The 26,198-nt window shown below is 36.5% G+C and overlaps 1 protein-coding gene across 1 annotated transcript in view; it reads right to left on the bottom strand.

The window, feature by feature from the left end:
* Nucleotides 1-26,198, bottom strand: part of LOC103458690 (leucine-rich repeat and fibronectin type-III domain-containing protein 2) — a 127,101-nt gene that overhangs the window by 60,157 nt on the left and 40,746 nt on the right. Inside the window, exons 2-3 of the mRNA XM_008399680.2 lie at nucleotides 24,395-24,519; nucleotides 2,870-2,999 (exon numbers count right to left, since the gene is read on the bottom strand). The gene's annotated coding sequence lies outside the window, so the exon portion shown is untranslated. The remainder of the gene's footprint in view (nucleotides 1-2,869; nucleotides 3,000-24,394; nucleotides 24,520-26,198) is intronic.

Raw genomic sequence — 26,198 nt, 5'->3', positions numbered from 1 at the left:
CCCTCCCGGCCCCACTGAGGGAAAAAGGGTGCAAGAAAATGGATGGATGGATATAATTCTGTGTAATGTCACACCACAAGCAGTCATCTTTACAAAAGCACAAAACTTCCATCCTTAGTGTCTGTGTTTGCAGCAGCTGTTCACAGAAAATCCTGCTTTTTTTTGCTGATTTTTACTTGTGCTCAGTTCAAGCTAGTCATAAAATGAACTGAATATGCTCATACTTTATAAAACCTTGCACCTATTCGGTTCTTCCGCTGAAAAGCTTTCATACAGATCACTGCTAATAGTGCCCACAAAAGCAACCTAGCAATTAGTGAAAGTAAAAATAATAAATGCTTTGAAATACTTTGTTTAGTTCAGCCATGCTCCTGCAGTGGCTCAAATAATGTCGGTCTTCTCGTCCCAATCCTTTCCTATATGCTACACCACTGCTTTGAATGTAACTCACAAAGACTGAATTAGAGGGTCCAGCATAGTCATCCTACTTTAATGAGGTGTTAATGATATTTAATTATAATATATCAATGCAGTTATTTTTTTTGTTTCCAAAACAAGCAATATTAATGCATCACACTGACCAAAAATCTGTTACCGTTTTCAGTACAAAATGCAGTCCCACGTCTTGTATTAACCCCGCAAGGATACCAAAGAATTCAGCGATTTTGAGAACATGAAACCCAATTTGCCTAGCAGATTACATCTTAAACCAAACCAAACCAAACCAAACCAACTTTATATGTAAAGCACTTTAAAACAACCACAGCTGATACAAAGTGCTGTACATTAAAACACAGCATAATAAAAAAATAAAAACTTACAGTTTAAAAACAAAAACATACAATTTAAAACTAGATCCCGCTGGTGTTGAAAGCCAAGTAAAATAGATGGGTTTTAAGACGAGCTTTAAAAGATGCAGTTTATTTCAGAGTGTGCTAAGAGTCTCCTTGCCACCACTTATCTAAAAGTCCTTATCTGTTTCCACCCTTTACAAAGCAAAGGTGAGACAATCGTGGATTAACTCAATGCCATGGGAGCTTTGCCTCTGGGATTATTAGGAAGAATGACTTCTGCTGGAATAGCAGTAAAGGACACCAACGTTCAATAAGAAAGAGAGAAAAATATATTGAGACAGAGGTTGGGCACAGTGATTAATATTAAGTCATATTTTCTAATTTATGCTTTCTGGAATTTGAGGAATGATTGTTCTGCTAATAAATATTGTCCATTCACATGTTTCTAGTAGAACAGATAATGGCTAAATATGACATGAGTTTTATTTGAGGTTTTCTACTGTATGTAATTTGTCAGAAGGTTGTTTCTTTCACCTTAAATTTATAACTCAATATATATGATTGGATTTGACATGTTTGAATTGTTGTTTGTGCCCCACCACAGTTGTAAAAAAAGACCTTTAGATTGTATGAACATTAAAAAGACAAAGTCTGGCGTTGTCTGTTTTTCTGCAACACAATATTTGTTTAGTAATAACAACTGCACTTACAAAATACAGTTATTGCTTGAAAGCTCTTGGACTTAACAAATAACGTTGGTTTTTGAAAGCAGATCCAGGGCATTAGATATATGGTGTGAATCAGTCCCTGTTTTGTGTGCCTAATGTTGTATCAAAGTGTTTGCTTAGCAAAGTGGGAGTTTCTCACTGTGATGCATGTCTATCCACAAAAAACTGCATCTATAGATGTCTTTAACACAGAAATGTAGTGGAGAGACAATCTGTCAAACAGCCTTCGGTTTTAGCTGTCATGGATGATGATCTTAAAAAAAAGGAAATAAAACAGTCTGAAAAATGTTTTCTGTCAGAGAAAATGATTCCAAGTGGAGGAAAAAAAAATCTGACAGCTAAGTGAGACTCTGATGAATGGACAGCATGCAGGAATGCGGGTTTTAACAGATTTTATGGTTTAGAAGTGAAAAAATGTTCAGTGTGATGGATCTGCTACGATAATATCTCAGGAAAAACTTCTGGATGTATAACATGTTTACCATTTACGTAGAAAGTAAGTGTACTTTTCAAATGGAAAAATATCTTATTAGTCAAGTCAAGTCACACCCACAAGAATAATATAAAATGAGTTAAAGGGCTACATTTCATAATAAAGACAAACAATTACAGATTTTAGTGAGATATGTAAGAGTTTTACACATGCTTGGGCTTTTAACGTTATTAGTTGAAACATTCTACAGCTTGTTAAGACCAAATGTTTGGTTCATATACATCACCTAACCAAACTGATACAGGTTGCCATGTTACCACCATAAATTTCTGCTGTATTTATTTGCAAAATATCTCAAACACAATAAGACTAGATTAAGAGCTTCAGTGGAAACTATTGCCACAGATTTTAATTAAGAATGAATTTAAGTCTCTACAGTTCTGCCACAAGATCTTGTTAACCCCCCAGATTACTAATATCAATCAGTTTTAAAATTAACACAATAAGTGAATTTTGATGTTAATATTTCCTTCTCTCTGATAGAATCTAGATTACGTTTAGAGCTACGGTAGAACAGATGCATAAAAAATACTGCTCATTTAAATAGATTTCCTTTTGTGTTTTGACCTGGCATCTTTGTCAAAAAGTATAATGGGCCTTGATATTCCTCCTGTTGCATGGTTGACTTTATTCAATTACAGGCCTGGGTAGATGTATCTGGTTTAGGTAACCACAGTCTGAACCACGAGATGAACACTCTAGAATATCCAAGATCCAACTTAACCCTCACATCATCAGCACACTGCAGAATCCCCGCACACCCACCTGGTGCAAAATGAAGGCTGCATGACAATCTAAAACCTAACATCTGTGCAAAACATCTCAGTCATAGTAATGAACACATTCATACTCACAAACACAGGCTTCTGCTGTTTGATCAGGTCAGGTATCCAAACACATATTGATTCATTTGAGAAATATAGGGTCCAAGTCCGCTTTGCATCTTCTTGGCTGTATTTGTCTTGTTTTGGTTTTTCAAGCCGCCTACAAAAAGACAAGACAGAAGCACAACAGCACAACATTACTGAAGGCTTGAAACTCCAGTAATTTATCTTACAAAGTATTAAAACAGAGACAGGTGTTTTGTTTGTTTTTTGTTTTTTTTTTGTCATCAGATATGGCATCTGGTATTATTAGAATTAGGACATCAAATATTAAAAGTTCACTTTAGAGTCCAAGATGAAACAGAATAGCAGCTCTTCAGCTCACATCGGTCTTTGTATCCCTCCTAGTCTTTGATTTAAGCCTCCAGACTTAAAGGGCTGTTTAAGGAAAATACAGAAAGGTCAAACACTGGATGATTCACTTCCATATCAAAGGAGTCCGTCCTGACAACATCTGATCACTTTATAAAAAGGAGGAAATCAAGATTTGTGCAGGAAAAAAACAGAGCATTAACACATCCCCTCATTAGAATGCTGTGACCATGTCAGAGCACATGTCCTCCCAGAAACCCTCTCCCGCTTTTCATCCTAATGAGAGAAGATGAAAGCGTGCCGAGACTGAGACAGACAGGACAGGGTTTTAGCAATATTTATTTGGAAGAAGACTGAATGTTCTGGCTTCAGGTTGAGCTGTCCAAGGTGAGTAAACAAAAGCCTTCCCATTGTCCCTTTGCAATTAGTACCATCTTTGTTGAATAATACACACATTTTTAAAAGCCAGACTACTCTTAAGACCCTCCATCTGCCAGACATCTAGAAATGATAGAAGTGGAAAAATACTGAAACTCCGATTTAACTTAAATCAAGTCTAAAAAATTACTATTAACCAGAGCACCAGTTAATATATATTATGTATATTTGATAGTGATTTTTCCTGATTATTTTAACAATGGCATTTGACAAAATGTTACTTGTTTCATAATTGGTTACTGCATTATGTTTTTTGCCATGTAAAACCCTGTAAAATGCACTATAAAAAATTCTACTTGACTTGACTCATTGGTAGAACTGACTGTCATGAATGCCAGTGCACTTCTGGAGGTTTTTCCAAATTTTCCTTAATCGTGTCAAGTTTATATAAGGAAGTGGGAACTTGTGCGCCTCAGCTGTCAGAGTTCTGGATGATACTGTATAGGCATATTGCTGTGACTGAGAAGTATGGATAGATATGGAGGTTGAGTAAGTAGAAAAACAATACACATTTTACTTTACAGTATTGAAATCAATGGCTCCCAAAATCATGTTGTAATCTCAGACAAAAGCGACATTAGTCATATAGGACAACACAAAGGCTCCTACTCTGAGGAAATCCCTCCTACCTGTGGGAATAAATAAACACCGTCACTCAAGGGCTAAAGTATCAGATTATTAGATGTAAAAAGACTTCTTTGTGTCATGTGATTTCTGACTCTCGCAGTGACAGCTACAGAATATCCTCCCACAAATCCAATTGACAAGCTCCCTCTGCAGTAAGGGGTTTTACAAAGCTCCAGAGATTTCCTGACTCCCTCGGTTGTAGTGGTTATTTGTTGCCAGGAACACCTCTGCTTTCATTCAAGCAACACAATATGGAAAATGAGATTCTGAAGCCTGGAGGTAGCGCTCTTCATTTTTCCACAAACCCACCTACAGCAGCCCGAGCGCCCACCATATCTTGTGGGCTTTCTTTTCTTTTCAGGAGCAAACAGGCATGAAGTTTGTGAAAATCCAACCAGAACTGAGGCAGTTAGGGTATCAATGTGTATAATTGAGACGCTGTAGTTGGTTCATATGCCGCATAGGTCACCAGCAGTTGTCAGTTTGATTTATAGTTGATAAATTGAAACCAGGGATTTTTTTCCCCCTTTTCAACACCAGACCACTTTTTAAGGACTTTGAAAACAACAAGTGCAAAACAATAAAACAGCGCAGAACCCAGAGAACACATAAAAACAAAATAGCAGATAAGAAGGTGAAACCAATAAAACAAGCAGGACGGAGATGAAAACTAAACAAAATAAAACAAACAACAACAAAAACATAGAATATTGGATCAAAATACAGAGACTAAAAGTATTTTAAAAAAGTGTTGCAATACAGTAGGCTTCGTCTTTGAGTACCACTTGGAAAGTATTTATCTGTTCAATCATTATCTTTTGGGTCTATTTTCACAATTAAATTAGCACAGCATTCATCGGTGAGTGTAAAATAAAACTGAGACACAGCAGGTATGAAGACATGTCAAGAATGGAGCCTTGTAGAATAGAAGAGGTAAAGATGCAATTATTGAACTGTCACAAAGTTGGAAGAAAATAGAGGGAAACCTGTGATACCCACTCATTGTTCTAGCCATTAAGTAGTGAACTGTGCTGAAATCTGTTGAGTTTAATAGCACAGTTTGTTCACTGTCATCAAAGTCTGTTGCTAAAAGAATATAATTAAAAAATCTCAGCAAGCTGTTTTTGTCCGATGGTGAATTTTAAATTCATACTGCAGCACTTACAAGATTGTTTGGTCATTTGGGAGGGAATTCACTACCTCTCCCATCTTAGCACATGAAACAGATAATACAGTACTTCAGTTCAGGAAATGCATAACAAATAAATAAATCTGAACTAGGGTTAAAAATGACTGAAAACAAAGTGCATTTTTGGACTGTACTGTAACTGTTCAAGAACGAGGTGGACAACGGACGGATGCTTGTTTTAAAGTATTCTTTTCATATTATTTGAGCCATTTTAATTGAACTCTTACTTTATTTATCTTGTCTTTAGTTTATGTCACAGTCATGCTTTGTTCAGCAGTTTGGGTTCACGTTGTGTTTGCAAAGTGGGCTATAAATAAGGCTGGGAACATGTCCTCTTAAATGCACGCAACACAAAAGGACCCCATCAGGCTGGCAGCTTTGAATCTGCTACTTATACAGCTACAGTCGGAACCGATAAGTATATGTTTGTGTCATCAATCCTGGTGGGCACTGGAGTGGGAATACATCATGCAGGCTGTAAATCATTCTTCCTGCATTTATTTGTCATGTCAGCATGTTGTGAACGACTCGGCAGTCCAAAGGGAGCCTACAGGACTCTTTAGGGTTTAAATAAAGGTTGCTGTGAATACATAAAAAGCAAGGTCACATATGTTAAAAGGCTGAAAATCCACACGTTCGGTCTGTGACATGTGTGACAATCATTAGAGAAATCAATACAGAAATATAATTTTGACTATATTAACATTCTGTGTGTGTAAGGGTGTAGTTAGCTTTTGGTGAAATATCTTGTGGAACAGTGGATGGATGAACTCCTCAGGGGGGCATGAATATTTTAACAGTTCATCTTTAGAACATTTTAAAGCTTTTGACCAATAAGTAGCGCTAAATGAAAAGGTTTTGTGGGCTCCAAGTGTGCTTCATTCCTTTTGGTGTGTAAATACTCCAGTGTTGTGTGGAGTGATGTTTTTGCTTCTAAAGTGATGTTTGTGAAATACTTTCATATCGTTAAGAGGAACAAAATCAATGGACTACTTCTGTTTGTGAGCATAGTAGGGATGTTAAAGTAGGTATAGTTAACACTTACAAATTGGGTTCAAAATATGAATTAGATTATGTTGCCTTTTTTTTTCAACAGCAGACATGAAGTTGTAAAAATCCTCCACAGTTATGCTGTATTTAGCTTTGCTCATCTCTCAGTCAACTCACAAGCTTCCCCGCCACTGTGGGAGAGACGCATCCCTGCAGAATAATGCTGCCACCCCCCTTTATTGCCCTAAATATGTTTTTTCATGCTGATGTGCTGTGTTAATATTCTGATAAGCATAGAAGGTTGAATACCAGCCAGAACATCTATTAAATACTAAAACTGGGAGCCGACTGCACAGGAGAGAAGCAAAAATAACTAAAAGATCTGCCTCCCATTCTGCTTTCAGAAATTCTAGGAACCACCAGCAAACCTGGCAGAGCAAAGAGTTCGGCTAGAAACATGTGGAACAATCAGATCTCTGACGTGTGATGGAGCTTGGTTATTAAGGGATTTACATGTGAGCAGGAGAGTTCTCGTTTCTATTCTGGATTTAACAAGTAGTCAGCGAAGGGAAGCTAATATAGGAGAAAATATGACGTCTCCTTTTTTGTTTTTATCAGTATGCTTGATGCAGCGTTTTAGATCAGCTGAAGGATGGCCTGTCAAAGACTTCATGAAATATTTAAGTATTGCTTTAAAACAACCACAGCAAGACATCTTTTCAGAGCCACTTTACAGAGCGGACTCCACTTAAACTAAGCTACAGCTTGTCTTTCACAAAACAAGCTGTGTACCACTGACTTCGATAGCCTTTTAACAATGAAGATAAATTTCAACAATCCGGTAGTAGAGAAAGCGTCACAGAATCCTTGAAGATTTGCGACTTTGTCAACTGTTTAAAGTTTCTTCACGAAGGCTACACGTTACTCCACACCTGTCCAAATTTGACTCATCAAAGACCTGCAGCAATGGCCTGTAAGTCACATCCAATATTTGTCTGCAAATACCCATCACGGTAAAATGACAGGTAGCTGGATATCCTGCGACATCTTCTATCTGCAGGGATTTGCATACGTGTCATCTGAACTGCAAACGAGGCGCCTGAAAGATTTGGGGTCAGATTAAACACTCTGTACATCCTGCTGTTGTTTTGATCTCTGCAAAGGACTCGGCTTCATGAATGCTAATGAAAGGTGGAGCTGTTCATAAAAATCACTTTACGAACTATTCAATGTCATACAAGAAGGTGTTATATCCGTCGTGATGTCCTCCAAAGTTATTCTTAAAAGTTAATCTATAGATATAGTTGAGCAATAGCTTGAAGGAAAAGAAAAAGAAACTGATTCGTTCAGATTTGGTTTCCCTCAAAGCCGACCTAAACTTAACGGGTTTGCAGGTTTTTTTCTTTCTTCTGGGATTTAATCAAGCAATGCGCCCATTTTATCACTTTCTCACCCAACCTAAGCAACTTGCTCCATCCATTTTTAAATACATAGCACTTATTTTATGTGCACATGATTTATCGCTGTATGACTTCAGAGCAGCCGTTAACTTGCTCTCACAGCTTTTCAAACCTCCTCTGCACTCAACCTGCTGTGTTCTTACAACATCGTAGGCTGCTATGTTTAGTTCTGCTGCTCACGGCATGTGAGTCAACTAAATGAGCCTTTTGCTCCATAATTCACATGTGTTAAAGCAAAAAAAATAAAAAAATAAAAAATCATGTTGAATTGAATTAACGTTATCTCAGCTGAAACCAGCTGCTGTTTGACGATCATCATTATGCACAAGTCACATTACATAAGTGGAGTTGTTTAAAGAATCGAGGACTTCTCTGCAAAGCAGCTTGTGTGTAGGATGGTCATCAATGTTCCATTACTAAATGTTACATGAACTAAATATGGAATAGAAGATTAACCTTTAGCATATAAAAAGATTGTTATCCAAGGGGTGGCACATGGATGAGCAGAATATTATGATCTAAATCTGTGCTGAAACATAAAGCCAAACACAGACGCAGCTTTTTAAATTTACAGAACTAAATGTTTGCAGTTCCTCAGCAAAAACTGCCACCCAAGCTGGTTTTCCAAAATGGATCATCTAAAAAAAGTTAGCAGAGTGGAACCTTAACAAAGACGGTGTGGCATATTGTAGAGAGGGATATCCAGACTCTTGACCTACAATAACAGTAGATGTTAATAAATCAAAGAGACCCCAGGACAAAATCTTGATACACAGGACCTTAAAGGTCCAGTATTATGTGTATTGCAGGTGCATAGTGCCATTTTACTGGACAATCAAGTAAGTGTGTTATCTTCAGTTGTTATAAAAATGGAGCATATATTAAATACAACTTATGAGAATTTTGACTTTGCAATATGACTCCATGAAATTGGCCTCTGTCTCTTTAAGAAACTCCTGCTCTTTCCAATAGTCCGCCTTTAGAATGTCATTGCATCAATGCATTTTCATTATGCTGTTAACACCATTAAGATTGAAAATTTCAGTGATAGACATCAATGTCTACATTACTCTGTTAGGGAAGGGCTTCCAGAAGAAAGCCTTTTTCTCTAAAACAATATGATTGCTAAGGTTTGCAAAGCTGCATTTGAATGAGTCACAAGATGTCTGGGACAATGTCTGTTGGACAGATGCGACCGAAATATAGACTTTTGGCCATAATCAACGGCACAGTGTTGGAAGAAAGACCAAACACATTATATTGGCACAAATACCTCATTCCAACTGTAGCAGTGATTGGGTGACGATCTGGGCTTGTTGTGCACCTTGTTTTCAAAAAATCAACTATGAACTCCAATTCTTAATGTAAAAATAGGTTCCTCTAATTTTACGTTAAGCTTTTGACATTAAGATCGGTTCCTATAACTGTAACTCCAGCATAATGGTAATAATAGGAGTGTATCTTTAAGGTCTGCTTTCTTCCAGATCAACTTAGACGGGGTACATGCTCCCAAACGATATGTGTCTGTTATAATTTCTCCAACATATGTTCACATTTATGAACTGTTCCGAAAACAATGCTCTAGTGGAGAAGCAGCTAAAGGCAGAAAAAGATGTTTACCTTGTGAGTGTGAGTTGGGGACATTGATGGGGAACAAAAGAGCTGTGTTTGACATCACAACAGATGTAGCATATAGATTGTGTATTTATAGACTCATTGTTATGCAAAGAAGCTCCTTTTGGTAGCATCTAAGTTATGTCCTTGAATGAAGAGCTCGGGAAGGGTAGTGTGTGTGTGTGGTGTGGGGAGGTAGGGGGGGAGGGGGGGTGCGTGCGTGTGTGTGTGCATGTTAAACTTCTTAAATGGTTTACTCTTGTACAAATGATTTTAAAGGAATATTTAAAAGCTTTTTATAAAGAAACCCATATTGTATGTCAAATTACAACATAGGCAGATTTGATATGCATAATGTAAGTTTAATCCAATTTACATCCTGCATATGGATTACAACCAAAACAGATTTTTAAAACAAGCCTATTCTCATTTTATCCCCCAACAGATAGGTGTGTTAAAATTGTTTGGACTTACTCTGTTAGTATGAAATAATATCTGTGTGTGTGCGTGTGTGTATGCGTGTATTTCTCATTAAATAAAGAGCAGCAGAGCGGCAGTATTAAATGTAGGTGGTGTTACAGAGGTGAAGCTGCTCTCCTCGGCAGCAGGTCAGTCACAGACGACAAAGGCTGGCATTTTTAAAGGTCAGCTCACACAATGTGAATGCAAGGTAACTCTTCCTCCTCTAAACCTCTACTCATGGCACCACCACCTTTTTCCTTTCCTGCTGGCAGATAACTGGTAGGTCATGACCACGCTATTGCTAAGATGTTTTAAATGCTCAATTTTAGCTTGTCCTCACTTGCACACAAGTAGAAGGTTTTTTTTTTCTGTTTAACTGAATGAAGAGAAACATGCATGTGTTCCTAATAGCAATAGGAAGCACGACTTTTACAAAACAACTTTAACACCGCACCTATGGTCATTAAAAAAATACTGTGATACAGAATACAAAATGAAATGAGATTCCAATGTGTTGTGGCCCAGTTCCGGTTTAGAAATTAAGGTGAAAAGCTCCATTATCTGTCAGCAACTTAAGGTGCTGCATCGAAAAGAATAGGCTTAATTAGTTCAGGCATCTGTTTGATTCTGGCAGAACCAGAAGTCACTGGATGGGTGGATGACTTTAGATAAAATTGAATGGCTTCCATCACATTTACTCAACTGCAGCAACATTATTGGAAGATATACATTTTTAAACAAATCTGCATTTAATTTGGGAAAATCAGCCTAATTCCAACATAATCACCCAAAGAATCCCTTTGGTATTTTGCTTTGAAATAAGATAATCAACAGTCCGGAAAACTAAACATTTTCCAAGGGAGGTTTAAAAGGTTTAAAAACCATTAGCCTGAACAAGAATTAATTTCTTTAATCCTGCTATAATCACCTAACCTCTCTCCCTGGGAACCATTTTGGAGCCTTTAAGATGGGTTACTTTCATTGATTTTATATAGAAGTTACAGATCAATGCTGACTTAATTAGACAACAGACACATTAAGTTTTAAACAGCAACTAATTAATCTTATAACAAATGCTCTGGGTCTGCTTTCAGTCCTTTTCCTTGTTGGTCAAAATGAGAATAAATCCCCCGGCAGGCATTGCTAACACCGACCTTCGTGTTGCACAAAGAGCTCCTGCTCTTTTTGCATTACGTCTAATTAACTTCATGAGATCCTACATAAAATATTCCATTAAAAATTCACTAAGCTGTCAGTCAGAGGAATATGACTGAATAGCTTTGCTTCCCTTTGATGAGAGCAGTGATGTTTGTTGGTAACACTGCAGCTTTACCGCCTCCTGAACACTGTTCCATCCAGCTGCTGACAGCAAAAATAAACAATAACAAAAAAAAAGAGATGCTGAAGCACGAAAATACCAGAACCGCCCCAGAGAGACTTGAATAAAGAATCAGGGTCGCCTCTAAATTTAGCTGTGGAAACAGCACGCAGCAAGCATCCTCTGATGATGATGATGATGATGAAGGGAGTGTGAAGTTTGCTCCACATTTGCATGACGTGCGACTTTTTTGTTTTCTGGCAGTACAATGTATGTGTCAGTTAATTAGATGGGGAGAGAGCAGATCCCTCCATCGCTCGCTTCTTTGATCAATAAAACATGATGGATTTTGTCAGAAGTCACTTGGAAAATATAATTAAATAGATTTTCTTTCATATTTAATGTAATTCTCTCCAAATTGCTGTTTTAATGAACTTTGAGTGCCTTGGTTGAATAGCATTATTTGGTATGAATCAGATGTTTTTCTACTCTTGGTGCTGAGTTGTGAAAACACAATTTACTTTGGCATTAGTTATAAAACTGCTACTTTCTCGGCACCAACTCGTTGCAAGCAAAAGAGTTATGAGGTGGCACAGCTAAAAATATACACTTAATTTATTTGACACTTTGTAAAGATACAAAGTTGCCCTAGCAGATGCAATCACATAATACACTTTTAATTTTGACCTAATGGTGTTGCCGTTGTAGATTTGCTACGGGGTAGCAGTTACAAAATAACAATAAAGTAGCCTCAGACAACAGGAAATACATGCCTATCAGTATTTAAATACATTTAAAATTTAGCTAAAAGTTTTAAATACATTGTTAGTGTTGTATTAGCCTTGTCCATATCAGTATATCTTTAAGTCTTACTGTTATAGCACCAATGCTAATCATTAGCTCTTAGTAGGATTCTACTCAGTTATCAGCATTATGATAGTGGACTTGAAAAAGTAAAAAATAAAGAAGAAGAATCCAAAAAAAAGTATCTGTGTCCTGGATCCAAAACACCAAGTGTGACAAAAAGAAATGTGCATTCTGCTTTAAGACAGAACAGTTATCACGACCACCTGGAGACACCCAAACACCAAAAGTAAAGTCAGTAATCTTTAAATCATTGCTAAACCTGTTCCAGTCATTTGCTTCACTATCAGTTCAGTTTCAACAGCTGTCTCAAAGGAGCTCATCCCATTCCTCCTAGCAGATCCTCTCATATCACCTCAGATTAGATGGGAAGCCTCTTTGAGAAGTCTTTTTTTAGCCATCTTCTGGGTTAAAATGTGGGCCAAAGTTCAGTCTCACACACACACGCATGCACGCACACCCACGCACACACACACACACACACACACACACATGCAGTTACACATAGCACTGTACTGTCTGCACGCTTCAGGTCATCTTTGTCCTGAAAGATGCCCCTATGCCAAGTGGCTGTAATCTCTGGGAAGTTTGTAGTCTTCCAACACTTCTTTGTGTTTGTCTACTGTCATTATTTTTGCACTTTGCTGCTGAAAAGGGCCCCCAAAGCAGAATGTTTTCCTCAGGGGTCTTTAGAGTACTGCTGTGAATTTCTTTTTTTGCTTCACACAGTGTGAAATGTAACATATTACGCAAACTGCAGAACACCAGTCCACGTACAATCTATCACAACACACACACACACATAAATTATATAGAACTATCTGGCAATCAGTCTAACCATCTGTAAATACTCATATTTTTACTCTACTGTAATATCTCCATAGAAAAAAAATGCTACATGTTCATGGATTATGTAATTTACTGTCTTTATCATACTGCTGTCAGTCTTACCTATATTTGAAATCTAATGGTAATTTGTTGTTTATCAAACTTAAGGATGTAATTGTCTGATGTTAAGAGCAAAATGTTCCATTTCCATGCTGAATGCTCTCCATCTACAAAAGCTTAATTTAAGACAATTTCACAGTAATTACACTTCAATTAAATGAAGGACTCACTCAAGTGTCTGACTTTCATTTTGCTGTCGACATGTCTTTATTTTATGAATCTAGTTATAGTGTTTGGTTACATAAAGTTTTAATGTCCCCTTTGTTCCAGTTTGCATCAGACTCAAAGAAGATTTGATTGAGTGATTCTTACCTTGCTTTTCTCTTTTCCTTTTGCTGGCATAGAAACTTTCATTTTCATTTCTGAACGATAACGAGGGACTGTAAAATAGTTTTAAACCACTTTTTATTTTCCTTCACGCTAGAATTAGCGTTTTCATCTAAATATGCTAATTCTGGCATATTTACAATTGCAATGTCAGTGCTAGGATCCTGTTTTCTGTCGAATGATGCAATCTGACAGGGTGCTGGTAAGAAAGCACAAATCACATTTATTCATTTATTTTTATTTTTTTTGCTAAGTTGGTGAACACTGAAAATTAAGAGCAACCAAATTCAAAGGAAAATCACTAAAAGGCCTTTAGAAAATCTGGACAACTGATTCTAGACCACTTCAAAGATTATATGAAAGTCTGACTTCTTTAAAGAAAAACATGAGCAGATTAAAAATAGTATAAGACTTCTGCACAGCTCAAATGTTAATGAAGGTGAAACTGAGTCATAGTTCTTTGAGAGTGGCTGTCCGATCAGCTGTCAGCTTCACATCCAGTACTGTTACTCAAAACCCAACCAAAGTGGCTCTGTTGGCTTCACAATGTCACTACTGTATCCACACTGATTTACATCACAAATATTACTCAAGGTATTGTTTTTACACAAGACAGGAGAAGAATGGTAGTTTTAAACGAGGTCTTAGTCTTCCAGGAATGTAGAAAGTGAAGTAAACTAAAGGTGAACGCGATACAATCTGAGAGTGAATTAAAGGAAACATCCAAGCTGGTTTTCTATCCCTTATCAATACTTCAAGACCTCATTTTCGCCTATCTTCGCCTATCTTCTTCCATCGTTTTCTACCTCACAGTCATGAAAGTATTCAGGTGTGTCTTTCTCTGGCTTGATGAAGAGTAATGTTGAGCTAGGGGCTGAAATACTTTCAGAAGACAAAAATCCAACCAGTTTTGCTCAAAATACTGCAAGAAAATCTTTATTAATGTGAAACAGCAACGGACATGAATTTATTTCACTGGCTTACACTGAATATTTTGCTCCTTTTGGGAATAATTTTAGAGCTGAAAATGACACTCCAAGCACAGCAGCTATGAACATCTAAACTTTACTGAAGAAGTAGTAATTAGAGGAGTAGTGGGCATCTCAAAAGTTTCAAACACTTTACCAGTCTGCATATTTGTCTAACAGAAATTAATGAAAAACATTCACAGGTTTGATGTGTAGTAATTACATTGCTCCAATATATTTTTTGCCAAATCAATTCCCTTCTAATCAGGATGCAGAAATTTTTTTATGAATATTGTTAGTATGCTGACAATAAAATTGATGTTTTTAAATGAGGACATTACAGTGATGATCAATAGTTAATTTGGAAGAGTTTGCCAATCATTCTTAAGTGATCATTTGTTCTTTGAGAAGTTTAAGAATATAGTTTAATTAAAAAAAAAATAAGAAAGGCTGTTTTAGTCTAATACTATGGTCACAGATTCCAGATCATGGTGAAATAAAACAGGGCATTTAACTGGAAAGTCACTTGAATGTTTATTATGGCGTATAGATGGGTGTAAGTCCCATAGTGCAGACATTGCATTCAGGTGGAAAATGAGAAACAGGCAGTCACCTCTCTCGTCTCGAAGACTTAAAATTCACTGTTTCAGTATCCAGGAGGTGTTAAGAAAAGGGAGAATTGCAAAAAAAATAAAAAATCCACTGTCTTCTACAGAGACATTCAGGCTGCTATGAATAGACAGACCGATATAGATAGATGCCATGTACTCGTCATAGTGCTCCTATGTATTTTCATATTCCTGCTCATTTGAAAATTTCATACTCAACATTTCCAGGTATAAAAAAAATGTAAATTTTTACCTGAGACGTTTTGTCACGATCACAGAGGAGTTCACCCAGTGCTGACCACCACATACACCAGGACAGCTCAGTGTGTTACAGCAACATTGCCCTGTTTTATAGTTTTGAGTTTTTAACTTGCCTCTGGTATCATGTTAGATTCAGAAAATCTCAGAGTCAAAATCAGGATCTACATTCTGGGAATACACATGCAGACCGATAATCACAGATCCATAAAGGATATGTGTATACATATATATTTCCATTGTCTGGAAATTGCCGGTGTTTTCATTTTCAAATGTTGGTTGGGGAAAAAGTTGCATGTTTAGACGTGACGTCATTGTGCCCAAATAACAGCCCTCATTGCTCTGCTACGCAGCACCTTATGGCTTTTGTTCACAAATTTGCACATAATTTTGGAGATTTGAAATGAAATATTGCGTAGCTATGGGTGCACAGATGCCGTCGGATCAGCTGCCAGACAATTCTCCAAAAGATCTGTGACGAAGGGAGATTTGGGTGGATACCAAGAATCTTAATTTTCTGCTCTGCTTCACAGCTCTGTTAGTTGTAGTTTCATGTATTTCTTCATTACATTTGTGAATAATTTTGATTAAAACATTGTATAAATGTAAAATATGCAAGACACACATTTTTAAGGGCTTTTTGTTGACCTTATTTGACCTTTAAGGTGAAAAGATACAATGGTATTAGTACGCAATGCAATATCTCCACGTTCAGACAAATGTAGACACTGTTACAACACCTCCGAACATAAAACTAAACAAAGCCTTTAATATCAGTCTACTTATGGGGACGTTGAACCAATTTGAACTCCTCAGTGCAAATGGCAATTGCAGGTATCATGGGATTCTGTAATACTTGGCCCATAATATCACTGCATTGCAGTGGCTGGAACCTTCATTGTCATCTGTACACCTCACACACTGCTGGGCAACTGCACAAAAATTACCACCCAGCCTCATCCAAACTCACAATGTGACCCCTATCAAACTTCATCCACTGCTGTAATGCTCTCTGAGCTCTCTCCAAGCCACTCTGTGTTTTCTGTTGTGTAAAAACCTGCACAAATAAACATGCCTGAAGTGTGACTCAAAGGAGCAACAAAGTTGCACCAAATTACTCGAAATCTAACTAAAAGACCTCGGGAGTAAAATATTTGCAGCTGACTCTGTTAATTAAAAAGACACTTAATAGTTTTACTTGTTAATAGCCTTTGTTATTAATGAAGAAACACATACTAAGCAATTATCTAATTTAGTCTCAATTTAAGTGTCTTGTTTGGCTATAATAAAGCTAATTAACAAAGCTTTGGACTCTCAGACACCAAGAAGCTCTGAGTTTTTTTCTCTTTCTTCTATATCTTGTGGGGTTTCTCAGCCTTTTTAACAACATGATCTAAACTGATCAAATCAACTCATTTTGTTTAAATATTGGCAATCAATAAAAATAAAGTTTATTAAGCAATTTATTCAGGAGACTCAGCTGTTGAACACTTACATCAGTGGCTCAAATATAATTAATCTTTTCTCTCTGCTCTGGTGTTGCATTATAATGAGCATTCTAAATTTTGCTTTCTTAATTGGATTTTCTTAACTACTACGTAGCTTTTCATTACTGATCATCAGCAAGTCAATTAACCTTTTTTCAACAAGAGCCTCAACTGCACAACTTAAAAAGTAACGCAAGTGAATTAAAAACAGCGCCCAAACAAGTAGGATTAGGCTACTATCAAGTACTTCTAATTTTCTGTTTAGTCTTATTGGTTATTGTAGAGAGTAATTGTATGCACCTCAAAATTGTTGGAATAATTTATGTCTTTGTTTCTCATTTCTTATAATTTCACAAAACCCAAAACCATTTTTTAAAGTACCTTCATGCAACAGTAGTGTTCGATGCACCGAAACTTTCATCCAAACTTGGAGAAACTGTTAAGTGCTAAATGTGAGACGAGGTTCCAGCCAAAAGCTGACCCTCACGTTCAGAAGACACAATCGGGTTTGTTTTCCTGGTTGTACAGAAACATACATAGATATTGAGTAAAGATATTACATTCTGTGCCAAGATTTACCCAACCAGACGTGACATTTTTCAAGGTTTTGTTAGCATGTGGAAAGGTTATGGATATATTACCGTAATCTCTGTGGAATGTTGGAGGGTAATGTTTTTCTAAATACCATTGAAACGCATGGTTTCCTTTTTTAAGTAATGAGCCTCATTTTTGCTGGGTGATGAATTCTACCAGATCTGCCCCTCGTCATGGATTGTCTTGAAAATAAATCTTAGCATTTAATATTTTATTTATGTATTGAAAAAGACCATGTTAAATGTCATTGGGTTTAGGGATAATGATTTGAATTTGCAATCTATGCCGATTTTATTTTTAGACATATTTGAAAGCATTAATCTGATAGACTTCAAACTGATTCTGACTTACAAAAAATGACTCGTGAACAGGAGATGAATACTGATTCATGTTTGGATGATCATGAGCTATATCTCCTTTCTCCAGTCTGAAGACTTTGACAAAAGGACACCTAAGGCAGAAGTTTGTACATTCACGTTTGACATGGTACAGCAGCATCACTAGCTAAAAGTCCAAAGAGATGGTGAACATTTGAAGCTGCTTTGTCAGTGCTCTCCTTCCTGCGAACAATCTCACACAAACTTTCTGTAGCACAAATGAAAGCATCTCTGGGTGGGAACATATGGTAGAGCCCCAGGAACTATGTAACCACACATCATCGTCTGAGACGCAGTGACGCAAGGGTAAGAAATGTCTGCTTCACGCAAGTGAAAAATGCAAGCGACGTGCGGCAGGTGAATAAGGACAGTCAGATTTGTTTCCCCTCAGAGTGGGTGGGTTAAGGAGCTAATATACCGCACAGGAGATCCTTGACTAAGGTGTTTACGTGGCTCTCGTTTAAAATGCTACATCCCTGAGGCTCATGGCTCTGTTCATCAAGCACATTGACAGTTTTAGGACAAGTTCATAAACAGCTGTCGTAGGAGGCTGTAATATTCAAGGATTCCACAGTCTAGAAATTTTCTGATCAAAGCTCAGTCATAGGAGTTTAAAAATGCTGCCTAGAAAACTGTGCTACATTGTATACTAAGCAGCCCTTTGTTTGATTTAGGACAATGAATTGATTTATTTCCAATCAAGCCCTTTACACGGAAGCAGTCAGCTTCCGTGTAAAGGGCTTCCTCCCAAAATATACTTTTATAAATCCAGGTCATATCAGGCGATTATCTGTGTGTTATCTGCAGCACATTTTAGATGAAAAAAAAAAAAAAACACAAACCAAGTTTTTTTTGTAAAGAGCATGAAATACATCACATTTTCCCCCACAAAAATATCCGGGCTACACAACCACTTATGTATTTATATGGACCTTAAAGATCTGTTTAAACATTTCATACAACAACGACAAAAAAAGCCTGATTTACTCTAATTGAAATGTGTTAAGTCTTTTAAATGGTCACCTATGTCAAAAATGACAATCTACCAGGCATTGCTCACAAAAATGTCTGTTCTGGTGAAAAATATATTTTCCCAGACCCAAAATAAATGATTAAATGGCAAATAAAAGGGATACAAGACAGTTAATAAAATGGATAAAGACAAAGTGAAGTAATCAAAGAGCCTGAGCTCATTTTAATGTAAGACAAACCATCAAATGAGTTACTTTATATTCACTGACACTGCTGGGGAACAGCATATTGAGATTACCAAAGTATTTTATTGGCTTTTATTAAAATGTTAATCATAACATAAAATCTGTATATATAACTTTGGGTGGTGGTCTACATGACAATCTTTATTGGCTTCATCAATTAAATCTTTTAGAGCGAATATTTTGCAGCTCGAACTGAATATCAGTTTCTTGACAAAGAAAAGCTTAATAGAAATTGCCCTGGGGACAAAATTACTGAAATGCAAATCTTGCTGCCGCTAAATCTGGAACATTTAAAAATATATTATACTTCAGATGTCAAATTGCACTGCTTTGTTTTCCAAGTCAGTCTTTTACTGCATGTCTTTCATGTGAGGTTTGTGAAAAATTGTCATTTATTTTAGAACAACCTTAAAAAGCTCATTGCCAGTCTTTTAAGTACAGATAAGAAAAAGAAAGTTGCTTAGATTAAATCCCACTTAAGCATGCAGGAAGATTATTAATCATGCAATGCACATAAGTAAGCTTCCGATACAAATTCACACAACTCGGTTTACATAAAACAGAACAGAGTAACATACCATACAAATTTATATTTATAGCAGTTACAAATATGGGGGTTCATTATTTCTAATTAGCTCAACCTTATATCAATTTCCTGGTTTAAGGTTAATGCTATTAATCCAAAGGTTGTGCTAATGTCAATTTATTGAAGGAATGTTCAGAAAACCAGACAGCCGTATGTGAGTAGACTACATATGCCTATTTATACTAACCCATAAAAGTACTTAAAGAAATAGCAAATCAGACAAGAGGACAGCAGCTCAATGTATTTAACCAAGACTGGACAATAACATATTACAACATAAAAATAAAAAATAAAAAAAAACTATGAATCTGGTGGCAGAATTTTGATGGTATTTATCATAATTTGCCTTAAACTGCATAACTCCATGAATCCATCTTGGTTTCAAATTGGTGGTGGAGCTGGTGGTATACTGGTACAGGTGATACTTTCATAGAAAACTTTGGGCAAGTTGTTGCTGATTACTTGGATCCATTTATGACAACAGTGACACCGAAATCTGACTGTTACCTCTGGTAGAAATGTGGACCATACCACAAATCCTAAATTATCTAAAAGTGGTATTCTGAATTTGACGATGGTTACTGTGCTCTAAAGGCGTCCATAGTCACTAGATCTCAGTCTAAAGAGGACCTATGGAGAAAGGTGAAACAGGAAATTCACATCCTGGATTTGCAGCAGACTAATCTGTTGTAACTGCATGATGATGTTTAAATGGACCAAAACCTCTTAGAAGAAAGGCAGTTCTGAAGACAAGTAGTGGTCTAGCCCATTGGATGACCACTGCTGGGGAATGTGTATCTTAAATTTTCCATTAGTTTACTCAGAAATGCTGAGATGACCAGAATTACTGTAATCCAAGTGTAATTCACAAAGCAAAACTAACTAAACATAAACTGTTTAGGTAAAAACAAAACAAAACAAAACAAAACAAAAAATATGAATACACCAATAAAATCTTTTCGTGAGTCTCATAAATAAAGTAGCATAGATAGAAGTCCCAGAAGTACAATTTGTATTCAGCCTGTCTTTTGCTGACTCTGTACAATGGAATATCCATCCTTCAAAGCTGTCTGTATTACCTTCCACTATCAACACTGTTCGGTGGTATATTCTACAACGTACAGGGCCTAAAGCGAACAGCAGGGACCCTCACCTCATCTTCAGATACCATGATGTCCATGAGAGTTCCCTGAATTTCCTAAAAAGTCAGAAACATTGCAGGGAGAGCAGTGAGGTGGAACTAAGGGGCAGTGGGAGGGATGAAATAAGGAACAAAGAAACAAGGAAGCAGGGAGAATGGATGAAAAGGAAAAAAAACAACAATTACAAAACATTTATGAGAAGTAGAGAAGTAAGTCTGGAGAGAATCTCTCCCATTAAAGTTTGCATGTGGTGCCTATGAAAAGTATTCACCCCCTTGGATGTTTTACCATTTTTCTTGCTTCTAAAAATCAACCTTGATCAACAAAAGTTTACTTTTTTGTCAAAAATAAATTGACAATCGATTATGTCTTGCAAAATATTCCAACTCTGTCAGGTTGCATGGGGACTAGATGTGAACAGCTCTCTCGAGTCCAGCCACAAAAGTTCTATTGGCTTAGGGTCTGGGCTTTGACTGTGCCATTCCAGAACATCAAAGCATGTCTGTGCAGGTTTAGCTGGATGCTTTGTGTCGTTGTCTAGCTGGATCAACTTTCTGCTTAAGCTAATAGCCTAGTTTGTGATGTTTAACAAGCTCAAATGTGAGATATAGCAGTAAAGAAAGAGGACAGAGGAGGTCATAAAAAGACAGGGGGAGGAAAACAAGGAAGAGAGAAGTGGACAGAGGAGGATGAGGAGGGAAATGAGAGAAAGACGGAGCAGAAAAAGAGAGTTCACCTGAGGACTGAGGAAAAATAGATGACAGAAAAGAGGGGTGGAAAATAAAGAGGACAGATTTTTCAAAAACGTCTGTCAGGATGTCGGCGTCAGATAAAAGCCTAATTCGTATTTTACTGACATTTCAAGATTTGTTTCTAGAAATGTATATAAATATTTTAAATTTGAGTTTGAGGTTAGAGTTTTGATTATTTTTTGTAGGATGACATCACATGACTTACATATTCAGTTTGACAGATATCTGATTTTGCTGTCAGAAATTGTTCAGCTTTCATTGTTTAAGAACTTGAACATTGCTCTGCTTCTTTGGGCAAGTCCACAGTTTTATGAAGGCATTTTGATAATGTCAACGAAAAAGGAATGAAATGCTTAGAAAAATGCTTTATATCACTCTTTTGGCAAAGTCAGGTCAACTGTACACATATAGAATCAGACACAGGCATTGAGTGTTATAAAAAAGTAATGATATTATTTTTGGCGTGTATTATAAAGACATGCTTGTCTAGTATGAGGTGGAAATGTTTCAGTTTGGTTGACAGATACTGTACTTTATTTTTTCAGAGACAGACATAACACACAGTAGATGGAAGGGAGACATTTTATATTGTCTAGAGTAGTTTGATAATGGATTGTTCTAGAAGGTATTTCCTTTACAATTTTGGAACTTACTTTCAGCTTCTATTTATTGTGAAGCTATACTTTGATGGACTATAGTGAAAATTAGAGCAGGTGCAAATAAATTCTGTGAGATGTGATCATAAAGGTGTATAATACGATTGTTGACATTGCTGATTGAACATTAAAAAAATATATATTTTCAGGAAGAACATAGACTAATAGAGAACATTGCTATAACTACTATTACTTTTCAAAAACATTATTTAACAAGGTTCAATCCTCTCAAGAGAGCATGAAGGAAAGGGATTTTTTTTTTCCTGTCCCAAGGAATTAATCTGAAATTTTCCTGTTTATTGCCCCCCTCCCCCAAAAAAAAAAAAAAAAAGAAATAGATTTTTGCTCCTGGTAGGAAGTGTTTTCATTAACCACGTCAAAGCGACTTTGTCCAATGTGATGAACCTGCAGCGTTGACGTGTGAAAGAAGACATCCTGTCATGACTGACACCTTAAAAGCTTTTTGAAAAGCATGTCACATAAACCAGACAGACATTCTGGCTATCACTTTTATTATTTTTCCATTCACTAAAACACATGCAGCACTCCAGCATGCTCGCTGCAGTAACACAAGCTGGCAGCTTTTAATCTACTAATGCAATTAGCCCAGTTTTTCAACGAGACACAGATCTATAGGGAAGCAATTAAAATCCAAATTCTTCTCAGAGTGTGGACTTCACAGGGAAACGAGTCCTTTGACAATAAAGTGTTTGTTTTGGAGAGTTGATAAGTGATTTTCTATTTTTTGGACAAAGACAATGCTAAGGAGGGAAATGGAGAACAGTAGGAAGGACAGGAGAAGAAAGTGAGAATGGAGAAGAGAAGTGAAGGAAGGAGAAAATGCAGGGAGGTTGAAAAAGAAAGGAAAACAAACTCAAACAAAGAAAAAGGACAAAGGGGCCACACAGGACTGGGAAAATAAAAAAAGTGAAAAACAGAAGTAGAAGGTTTCAATAAGAAAAGTAAAAAGAAAGCTTTCCAAGCTTGCTGCTGGCTATTTTCAACTTCGACAGCAGCTGATATTGACACCACAGCATTTGTCTTGCGCTGCATAACTTACACACAAGTTAGCTTTTACAGGCATCTGTACGACCAAACTTTACAACTTGTAAACCCTAGCTTACTAGTGCTGTAGCGATTCATTTAGATCACCAGAGGAATGCAACATGATATGGAGTTTAGCACAATAATGTAAGATTTGAACAATATTTCTAAGAAACAAGAAAAAATCTCACCACTGTCATATAATCTAGTCTAGATTTGACTAGTCTATAATTTGTGTTTATTTTTATCAAGAGAAAAAAATTCAACCTTAAAGTTAAAGACTTTAATCAGCAAACTAGAAGTAGAAAAGGATAAAATGATGATGAAACTCAAATTAATCATATTTACTAAGTAAAAACAGTAAGAATATGAAAAAGTAGATACGAATGGAACAATAAAATTATGTACTAATATCACAGTCTAAGATGTATGTATGCTAAAAAACCAAGGACTGAATTGAAGAGTTTTTTGGGGGGACATGAATCATGTCAGAATTAATTTAGACAAATTGATAGACCTGATATTATATGAATTTTCAAGAGACATATGTTTTATTTAAAATTTTCAAGGTTCTGCATGTTGAATCTGTTGCCTAAAATGCGTATAATATCTGAATGCATCAACTGGAAAACAGTAATTAATTTGGTTTTATGATGCTGAAACTGCAAATCTGAGTCATTAAAATGTTTGTTTTTATGGTTATCAGCCTTTTTAATGAGCCAGCCTTTAACTGGACTTCCTTGGCATATTGGCAGAAAGTATTTTAATTTTGCATATTTTTAATAGGGAAAATGTTTTCACATGCACATTTTTGAGATACAAATTGCCTTTTGGAACAAATTAAATCGGCATTCAGAGTTTCCAAAATAGCCTTAGGAAAAGCTCTAACTTTATCTAAGTTCTTCTGATCTGGTCTTATTTGTATATTTAATGTTCACAAAGATTCACATGATGCAGATTTTAGGCTTTATTCTTGTCTTTAGTTTAGAAAAAAAAAAGAGTGGTAGCAAGATGGACAAAATGGAATAAAACAGAGATCAGAAAATATAAAGAATAGAAGGAAGAAATGAACAAATGATAGAGGAAAAGGGCAGAGATAAAGGTTGAGAGGTAAATGCAAGAAACGTATTCTCCTGTATTTGTTCTTGTACGTGATGCGGGCTGCTACTAAGATATCATCCTAATGCTTTACACAGACAACCAGCGGAAAGAGGGAAGCCTTCTCGATCTGTTTAAACAAAGACAAACTTTACTGACCTTGAATTTCTCCTTTGGGCAACAGTGAGTCGCAGGTCCTCCTCCCCCCGCAGATGAATGCTACAATATTTGTGTGCGTTTGTGCCGGGGAAGACGTCCTCCGCCTCATCCGTTCAATCTTTTACCTGGAGGAAGACAACGGAGGACACAGGGGATGAGAAATGGCACTGCTCTGACATTTTTGTGACGCCTTATCTTTTTATTTAGAAGGAAAGAATGGGAAGGTTTCTTTTAGCCCTGCAAATCTCTGCAGTTCAAATAGTGGATATATGTTTACCTCAGGCAGTATTTGCAGGTTTTTGTTTATTTATTTATTTGCTATAAATGCTTCTTGTTTTGAATGTGTTTCTGCAAGCTGTCTCAAATCGCAAAGGCCTGAACGTCCATGAAATGTAAATCATGAACCATTGATACCGGGTGACTATCCAAGTCGAAAACACATCAATCTTTGCATCTGATTTAAGAATTTAAGATTTGGGCTCAATTGACCTTCACATAATCCAAATTCATATTTCAGCGTCAAGAAAGGAAAAAAAAGTTATTTCTTGCGACATGATAGACCAACAAAACCAAATTCTGTTAGAGTTTAATTAAAGGGGCAGTGTTATGTATTTTCCAGGCACATCAAGTAATTTTACAGCACAGGCAAGTAACTATGTCACCTTCAGTTACAAGAATGCTGTATCAAACATGATTTAAAATAAATTCATAATTGAATGCCTTTAAATTGGGCCTTACAGGAGTTCATATACAATTTCTCATGTGCTTTTATCGTTTTGTTCTTGTAGCACCAGTTAAATGTTAACTGGGTTTATGTGCATTAAAACCTCTTCCACCAGTGAACCTATTGTTTCCCTCAGCGGTGCCCCATCATCCAGACTTGGGTCAACTTAAACTGAAGTCACACATTTATCACTTTGCCCTTGTAAATAGCTTTAGCATTTTTCTAGGCAGGTGCCGACAGCTTACATCACTCAACACGAAGCCGGACTCAGTTTGAACTAAGTGCCGTGCCAATTACAGCATGACACCGCCATCCATACGTGTTCTCAAGGATATTAATAATTTATGACAAATGCCTTTATCGATTTCTACCCATCTGTTTGGCTTTACTTTGCTAAAGTTAGACCTTTCGGGTGATTTTGTTTTGATCGCCTCTTCATTGAAATCTCATTTGTTCCAATTGAGTTAAAAAAAAACATTACGCAATAAAAGCTGGTATTGAAAATATGTTGATATGTAAAGCTTTTTCTAAAAGTATCAGGTTTAATATACACTGATCAGGTGAAACATTATGCCTAATATGCCTAATATGCTTTGAGACAAGGAATCCACGACACTGATGAAGATGTTAGTGGCAAATCCTTAAAGTCCAACTGGTTCCAAGGTGGGAGCTCTATGGATTTGACTTGTTTGTCCAGTACAACCCAACATTTATTTGGATGTTGACTTGTCAAGTCAACATCACTAAACCAATGAAATGTAGATTTACTGCCCAAAATGTCCCACCTAACAATTTGCAGAGTCAGGTAAACAGTGTTTTTCACTTAACGTGTCAGTGGTCATAATATTATGTCAGATGAGCATATCCATCATTCCCCCCACAGAGTACATCCACAAATTATATAGGTGTGGCATTTTTTTATTTTCTTTTAAAGCTGAGTTTTGCAAGTCCTGTTTTGGAGTTATAGTCTTTTAATTTGCTAATAAGCAATCCTTAATTTGCTTTATGCCATTTGTAAATACATGCAAGTTATTCATATCAAATCTTGTTCTTTTATTCTCGTTTAGTTTTTAACACAAT

The sequence above is a fragment of the Poecilia reticulata genome, linkage group LG22 (genome assembly GCF_000633615.1).
Source record: "Poecilia reticulata strain Guanapo linkage group LG22, Guppy_female_1.0+MT, whole genome shotgun sequence".
NCBI lineage: Eukaryota > Metazoa > Chordata > Actinopteri > Cyprinodontiformes > Poeciliidae > Poecilia > Poecilia reticulata.
This window is presented reverse-complemented; position numbering and strand designations above follow the sequence as displayed.